The sequence below is a fragment of the Perna viridis genome, chromosome 9 (genome assembly GCF_037379345.1).
Source record: "Perna viridis isolate PV_CMFRI_1.1 ecotype Kerala chromosome 9, ASM3737934v1, whole genome shotgun sequence".
Taxonomy (NCBI): Eukaryota; Metazoa; Mollusca; class Bivalvia; order Mytilida; family Mytilidae; genus Perna; species Perna viridis.
In genome coordinates, this window is record NC_142453.1 from 18349985 (window position 1) to 18359438 (window position 9454).

The 9454-nt window shown below is 31.3% G+C and overlaps 1 long non-coding RNA gene across 1 annotated transcript; it reads right to left on the minus strand.

Annotated features, from left to right (window-relative positions):
• Positions 1–4400: 4400 nt before the first annotated feature.
• Positions 4401–8132, minus strand: LOC148607168 (uncharacterized). Its single transcript, XR_015915323.1, has 2 exons — positions 7038–8132; positions 4401–5400 (listed from the first exon to the last, which is right to left on the minus strand). It is a non-coding gene; the product is annotated as an uncharacterized LOC148607168 (long non-coding RNA).
• Between the last annotated feature and the right edge of the window lie 1322 nt (positions 8133–9454).

Genomic DNA, 9454 nt, shown 5'->3' on the forward strand with positions numbered 1-9454 from the left:
TGACCAGAATTAAAAACGTGTCAAAGAAATTCAATATTGTCTCTTCGTCAGCAGTCCTGCTTATTTTGACGAATGTCTGACGTTAGAAAATTGTAAAATAATATATCGGTTACTAAAACTCATTACTTTCCTTTTCAGTATTTATCATTCCAAATCAGGTCACTTTAGATATATTTGATACGTGTATCTGCTGTACATGAAGAACATTTATATAATATGCGTATTTTTTAAAAGACCAACTGTGCAAACTAAAAATTCTGGTTTATTTTATAGCCTACCCAGACATGACAGATAGTTTACATTTTACATGTAGTACTTCATTGAATTTTGGAATTGTATATTTTCGCAATTGGTCAGTAGTAATATAAAAACTATGAGCGGTAAAGGGCATTAAACCCAAATGGAGGGACGATGATATTATAGGCGAAATCAAAACAAGAGAACAAGGGTAATCTAACAAAACGTGCATTAAAAGGGTAATGTAAAGTACAGAAATAAAACAGTTGAGAAAAACAAACAAAACAATAGAACAAAAATAAAAACAAAAACACAAAACACAAAACAAAACAAAAAAAAACCCACAAAAACAAAACTAACAACAACAAAAAACCAAAATACAAAAGAAAACAAACAAACAAACCAAACACAAGTGAATAATTTATAACACACACACTGCAAACAAATTACAATCAACAAAAAATCAAACGACAACAGAGATTACTGGTTAGAGTAAGAAAGGATCTAAACAAAATAACTGAACAATCGATTGGTTTGGTAATAAAATTTAATAACTACGAAAATATATGGTAATCAGAACCAATTGACTGTAAATATAGTTTAATGAGATCGATTTCAACATATACAATTGTGTAGCCCCCTTCCTTGTTTTAACAAGAGTTTGAATTAATACTGGAACAAATATGCAATGAGTATTATCCTACACAACAGTGCGAATCTAATGAAACGTAAGGTGTTATTGAGTTTTGAGCCCGGATCGATAGAAACCTGGACATTTGGTTATGACTCATTGATTTGTGGGTGGTGAACGATACACTTAAAAAGCTTAATGATTGTACATTTCAGGCAAGCTCTAATAAATATAGTGAGTACAAAGCTCTTTGGTATAAGCGGAGCAATGCTTCAAAACCTAAGCACATATCACAACTTTGTAGAATATCGCGATTTATTCTTTGTTCGACCTTGGTTTGTTATCTCCTCACTCATGCGCTTCATTACGAATGAAAAATAGCAAGTTCTGGTAGCAGGCTAGGATATCAACTGGTGACCTACAAACACACATATCAGATATCCTGACATTGATACAAATCATCAATTTATGTTAAATAAATGTATATATACTAACAAATCTAATCTCAGTGAAAACAAATGGGTTTAAGAAAAGTGACACGAAACAATCTAGAAACTGCCCTTGTCACATGCACTTGAAACAATTTCCTGTTATGCAATATAAAGAACATAGACTGTTAGGCCATTGTTGCACATGATCTTTCTACAAATAAAGAGAATGCACTGATCTAACGTGTAACTTAATGATTTAAACTTGACATACTAACATACATATCAAATTAGCAATCTAATATAGGAATGGGATATATCTTAAATGTAGATATATATCGTTTGGATTTAGGACATATATACAACGCTCAAATATTGAGAAGGTTCCATCAACCGTGCTTGTTACCAAACTCTACTATTTTGATATGATCTCCACACCGATATTGACGTTTTGCACCCAAGCAGGGATGAAACTCGCCGTTCAGTTAGAAGTTATAGTAGCTCCAACCCACGTACCTATTGTATGTTATATATACATATTACAATAAATAAGCGTAATGTAATATTTAAAATTTAGTTATTACGAGTAATTCCTAAATGGTTTAGTAAATACTTATATTTGTTGATTTTCTTTAGTTATAACTATTATAGTAATTATTTAATAAATCCGACATTTTTACGATAATTTACTAACCGTATATTAAATGCTTAGTTTGATTAAAATTAACCTTAACAGTTTAGCTAATGATTTTTTTTTATCAAATTGTAAAAAGAATACCTGTACACCACCTACAGCAAGTAGTTAATCACCGAATCTTTGAAAATCTTAGAACATGCTTTACTAAAGGAATTGTTTATGCAGTTTCATGGGAAATCAGACAGAAATCAAACATGATAACATTGAAGAAAGACTTTAATTGAAAAAAGTAGGAACAAAGCTTCAAAAAGACATGGGAAGACAACACAAGCGCGTGACAATAGATTTTCAAAGCAAGCAGAATAAATGGTTGCAAGAAACGTCGTTCATTGAAGACACATGTGTGGCCTTGAACTGATATTTTTCGTCCCAGTGGGGTTGTTGTCTCTAAATTTTGTTTCCGTATCTATTCTACTTATATCTTCGTTCTTACCGCTGTCGATTCTAAAATCGAAGAATGCAGACTCATACAACAAACGTCAGCATTCTCCAGAAATAGGTTTACGACTATTGAAAAATAACATCGATGAAAATACAGTGAAATTTTGTTTGCTAGACAAGGTTTAAATCCAACGGAAACGGACAATACTTTGGAAAATGCAACTGCAGGTTATTCGCGCATAATGTTTAAGGGCTATATTAAATTTGTTATGCAATAAAAGGGGTCACAATAGCAATACTTCCCACAATCAGTAACACTTATCGTGTTATTCTTTTTGTGAAAAATTTATTTTATACAGTAAATTACATTTAAAGCAAAAGCATTAAAACCTATGATTTTCCAATCATTCATACTTCTATTGAAATAATCCCGACTCAGAAACATTATTATTCATCGTTGTTATTCCAGAAAAGACGGCATACCGATGTACAGATACGCAGTACTTGGTAGAGATTGAGATAAAGGATACTATAGACACTGTGAAATCAGCCTAATGTCATGAACTGAACTTAAAATATACAACAAATGAGTTTTTATTCTGTATTGTCAACTTTTCTTTCATCTGTAGCAACATATCTCCAGCACCTACGTATAAAATTTTATATCACAATTCATATGTTATACCAGAGTTTGTCGTAGCTATGCACGCGAATACCGCGCAGGGTTATGTTGCTACAAGATTGAAGTCACCAATACAGAAGATTTATGGTTATTATCATGAACTCGTGGATCGTTACGGTGTATCCATCTGCACCATGAGAACCGATTTGTTAAACGTGTTATATTTTTCCTTTTCTTTTACCCCGGAATTGGCTTTTTTATGAGCAACTCGGCGGGTGTATCTAGAAAAGCAGAAGACGCTTACCCTACCGGTGCACCAGATTTTAGTGGAGTCCGAGTTATGCATCTCCTTTTGTTTCTATATACGTATCATTTTGGTCATATTACTTTTATTGCTTTGTACGTATTATTTTGGTTATTATATGCTCTTTTTTTGTGTGTCTGTTTTCCTTATCTGGTATCTGTCCCTGGATTACATTCTTTTGATTTCCGCTTGTATCTTGGTTCCCTTAATTAATCTTTAACACACAGAAATATTTTAAAATGCGTTTTTTATATTTTTAGGTATGCTAATTAATTATTGTTCTGCCTAAAAAACCATACCGGGGGATTCATCTTATCTCAAGATAATCAATGAAGCTGAATAAATACATTTGATTGGTCATAAAAACAGAAAAAAACTTCTTATATCTATGTCCTTGGATCTGTTTCTTTTTCTTTGTAAATTATAGTGCAAAATTTCTGGCGGGATATTTTCATGTACTTTTTATGAGGTAGAACATAACCAAAATTTGTGCGTTAATATCTCCATTGGGCCACTTTTATTTGCACTTTATTTTTAATACAGTTTTTACGAGGCCTTCTGAAGGATTTCCAATAAAAAAATATTTGGTTTTTCCTATGAATCTCCATATATCTTTTGACAGGTTATAGCGTAAAATTCTGGCGGGAAATTTTCCCGCACTTTTTCTGTTGTGGAACATTACCAAATTTTAAGTTGTACTACCTCCGGTAGACTACTTTTAGTGGCACTATCGTTTCCTAATACAATTTTTATGGGCCTATATGAAGATTTGTAAGAAAAAAATATTTAGCATTAAGAAATGCATGAATCCGCCTTTACAAGCACCTGCCTGGTTTTAAGGCAGAGCTGTACACAAATACTTTTTCCAGTCCGTACATAAGTGTAAGTGGCACATTTATTTCATTAATTATCTGTTATTACTGGTACACTTAGGAATTACGCGTATTTACTAAACACAATAACAATTACATCATTACTAAAAAGTTTAGTAATTACACGTAATAAACTAGTACGCTTAATTACTGTTATATATTTCAAATTCAATATTTTGTATAATATCTATATCCTTAAGATACATATGTAGTATCAAACGACAGACAATCGGTATAATATAGATTTTAAAAAATCAAAAACAAAAAACAAAACAAAAACAAACAAACAAACAAACAAACCAAAGACCAGATAAAACCAATAATGTTACATGTTTTTAGCAGAAGAGCCACACCCCCTCTCCTAAAAAAAAAAAAAAAACAAACAAACAAACAACAAAAACGAACAACAAAATAATGTGATATGTTTATATGAAATGGAATGTGATTTTATTCAGTGATGGTTTATTAATTTGTAGTTTATATTTTCCATTTTTGTTCGAACCTGAGAAAGACGCTCGATCCACTTATTTTCAGCTCTTTGACCCCTAGAAGCATAGTTCATCGAATAGAAGTAAGCTATTTCGATTGTTGCTGCCTTCATAAGTAGTGTCAAAGAATGCAGCATCAGTGATTTGGTTTTTGCAGAATCATAATTAGTTCCAGTCATTAATTTACCAAAAAGTCCACCATTTGAGATACCTGTGTCATTCATGATTTTTCTGTACAGACTGTCACCATTGCTATTTGTGAAATAAGTGCCATAACTGAGCATAAAGACATTTCTGGTTCCATTGAATAGATCGTTTGATAATTTGCAAAACCTTTCGAAATCATTGTAGGTACTTGATATGATTCTATCAATATCCAGGTACAGCATTGCTGTCGTAAATAAATCAAATGGGAAAGACGACATTGAAAAATCAATTTGATCTAAGTTTTTACCAATGTCAAGACACAGTTCTTTAAGTTGGCGACCGTCCGCTGTATCACCGCCTTTTTCAATAAGGGCAATAAACGGTCCAATTGCCCTGATATAAGGTTCTGTTGTTTTCACGATCGAACTCATGACACTGTTGAATTGTCTTTTGCCGATTAAATCTCCTATATTTTTAGCTAATGTGAATCCATTTCTTATAGTCGAAAAGGTGTTGCTGCGACTTGTTGAATCCGATGCAGATGTGCTAAATATGACAGTAATAAAACTGATGAATAATATAAATTTCATTGTCTGAAAAAAAAGTAAAATTGGTGAAATATACAACAGCACATACATATTCAAATTATATCTAATTAAAATTGAGAATATAAATTCACACACTCTGAATCGTCTGAAATATATATTCAAAAATGCATTTAACAATACTATGTGACAATAAATTAGTGCTATATTTATATGATGTCAGATTCACCAAGTATGACTTAAATCGTAATTATATATAACTGTTACGTGATATGACAAAATCTATCTTTTCAAAATTGTCTTAGTACTGTGAAATATGTCTTTCACTATAATTTAAATCATATGCTATAAAATCTGATTTTAACTAATGCGGAAAAACGAAAGTGTATCGCCACATTCAATTTAGAAATATATATTAGTCGTTAAGGAATACCATGGAAATATACCTTATCTAATAACTGAGTTTAGACGCGTTAGATAATTCAGAAATAAAGTAATGTGTCATTCGGCAATCACCAAGATGATTTATAACCGGAAGTTAATGGTCCTAATTTCCAGAATACACAAAACTAAATGTGGTTATTTGCAAATTGAAGATGCAGATTCTTTTTTTCAATATATTTGTAAAATTTTATAAAACAAATCAATATCATTTAGTATGTTTTCTTTTTGCTGAAGTTATTTAAGTAGCTGTCTTTGTAAGAATTATGCAAAATCTGAAAAATGTGATACATCCAAAAAAAGGCTACATATTTTTATTTTTGTAATTAAGTTGTTTTATGTGTGTATTATGAAATGTGTAATTATTCATTCTGATCTGTCTGCTCTTAGGAGATAATCAACATTGAAAATCCAGTAGAGTCTATTGTATTTCAGTATCACCCTAAATTTTGAAATCTACAGCGCATTCTATATAATTTTTAACTCCTATGAGCATGGGTTATATGAAATACCAAATATTAATTTCTGTTTACTAAAGCATTTTAAACAAAGTATCAAAAATAAAAATATGTAGGCTTTTCACTCATGAATCACATTTTGCATGATTCTTAGCTGGAGTGCTACTTAAATTAAAGTTAATAAAATATTATAGAAAAGATACTGAAAGAGTAATCAAGGGAAATAAAAATAACCACAATAATATGTATCAAGCAACAAAATTAAATGAACATCTCAGACTCAGCTAAAACCTGGGAGTATCGTGTACCGGTAGGGTAAGCATCTTCTGCTTTTCCACCCATCGAGTTATTCATAAAAGTCAAGTCTGGGGTAGACGAAAGAGGAAAGGAAAACTATGACACGTTCAACAAATCGGTTCTCATTATGCAGAAGTATATACTCTAATAACCAAAGAGTTCATGATAACCTCTATAAAACATACTTGTTTGTTCTTTTTCTAAAAATACTAAAATCGTAACTATGACCTGAATTGACTTTTGTAGTGGTGCTAATGCTTTGAATATTAATAGTATATGTGAGAATTAATCATCGGTTCAGTTTCAGTATAACGTCTAATAATAAAGATAATAAAAAATGCAGTTTTTTTTACTGAATCCCATACACTTTATGTCTGTGACTGTTTCATAGTCTCAGGTCTTAATCCTCATTATAATAAGCTGTTGAAAGTAATTCTATTGATCGACTTACAGATAACTAGTAAAAAAAAAGATAACACTTAACATTACCTCCTGTTTCAGTCTTCCAACCTCAGAATACTGGGCTATCTGTTGTTTTGAACCTGATTATAAATACCGGTTGATCAAGGTTGTTGTATGTATACTGACCTTTATTTGCGTTTTACTTTTCTTGTCGCTTTTAGTACATACAAATACACTTCCTATCTTTTAAACAAGAACTTGTCAACGTTCACCAATCTCGTTAATTTCGTCCTACTATTGAACACCTATAAGTTCATTTACGTCATGTTTGTTTTTCGTGTTTGCCAATAGATATTCAATGTTAGAAGAAGCTTATCAAAATGGCGTTTTTGAATTAATTGTTTTGCTCGAAACTTCATAGTGCATTCGTAACATAATAACTTTTTGTTGCTAAACAAAATATATATCTATGTACATATCTTCCAACTCACCCTGCATGCATTTAATGGTATTTAGTCAACTTTTCAAATTGGACTTTGAACATTTTAGTAATTTGCCAAAATTCGTTTGAAAGGCCATCTCCTTTCTTCAGATATTACTTTCGCCACTCCCAAAAGGTGACTGCTTAATAGAGGTTGAACTGTATCTTCTCTATCTGGGTAGTGAACTGGTTTTCTTACTAAAAAGTCTTGTTGACTTTTTCTTATCATACTTTTCAAGTGTTTCAAAAGCAAACATTTGTTCAGAATAATTTCTTTTACTTTTTAACTGTATAACTACTTAAAAGAAACAAGATTCTAAGAGTTGAGTTTACCGTTCGCCAGTCGTCTTCCACGACGGATAACCTGATTTTTAAACATTCAAGTCTTTAAAAATAAGCAAAACTCTGCACACACCATGTACTTTTACCTACACTGGGCATGGTCGAAAACATAACAAATATTAATAAATAAACTTATATATTATACTTATATATCAACGAGAACGCAAGGACATTATAATTAGACCGAGGATCAAGATATCCATAATGAGGGAACAAATATTAGACCAAGGAATAAAGTAAAATACATTCAAAATTAGCTGAAATAATACACACAACATCTAATGACGAAATAAATAATATTACAAAATAATCGGAAGACACATTATAACTAAGAGTTGCAGAAACAGTAAAATATATTGAACCTGAACTAACCGGAAACTGTCTTAACAGATTATATGCTGAACACATTATAAAACATTTTTCCTCAATTTTACACCTCTTGAAATCAAGCATCCGATTTACTGTATAAATCATTCAGTCAATAAAAAGTTTGGACGATAGAAGTTAAAGTCTTACTTTTGACTTTTCAACGGATGTTATCTTATTACGCTTTAAAAGTTGTTGTTCGTGTACTCCTTAAAATGACCTTGCAGGAAATTAACTGTTTGTCTGGTTCAAACATTGGTTTGTGAAGGGATTTAGATTTTATCAATGTCATTTAACCATTTTTTCCCTGGGATCATATTTTAAATCATGACATGTCCTTGTTGTTGGGACATCTGATATTCGTATTGGTTGGTCATAGACTAGTATTCAGTAACCTGCATTTGCTTTAAATCTTTGACTATATAGACATTAATAATAAAGTGTAAAATAGCTCATCAATTGTATGGCGAAGGTCAAGTGTAAATTTAAAAGCAAGTTGAAAGATTTCCGTTATATAAATTAAAACTCATCTAACAATCGGGATTTGTTAGAGTGGTATAACCGAAAGTCAATTGGGCATTATTTTGCGGAAAACTTTAAGTTCTTTTTACATTCGAAACATTTCTACCTTTTTTAATGAACGTAAGAGGTATTGCTAAATTCATTCAAGAAAGTATAATGTCGAATTCCTGTTTTGTAAAATATAGAGTCTTAGTAATTACAACTGAGCTATACATATCAACAAGGTACATATCATTAGGTTTGCGACACTGTTAAAATATGAATAATATATACCAACCATTTATAACGAATCGTCAATGAAATATGTACTCCAAAGGATGGAAAAGCTGTTGCATCGCCGCAGTGAAAGATGGACAGCAAGCAAGTTGCAATAATACCTACTCTCGAAGTGGCATTAATCACATATGAATACTTAAAAATTCTTAAGATTTACTTAAATCTAAAATTCCGCAGTTTTCTCGAACTGAATTTTCTTCAACTTTTGACTTCTCAACTCTTTACACTTCGTTGTCGCATATTAAATTGAAATCTCGTTTAAAATGACTTATTTGGAAATCTTTTCACAGATTCGAGAAGTTATGTTTTTCTAGGTTACAAATATTTTTCTTAAAAATCTCAAATTTTGTAATGTGTGCTGCACAGAAAAGCAGGTTTTCGACATACTTGATTTCCGCACTAATAACATGCTTAACACATTTGGAGGAGCCAATTTTTAAGAATAAGTTGGCATTCCAATGGGCACTTTTTCTCCTCTCCCATCCGACTTTTTTAATATTCAAATGAGACTGAATTT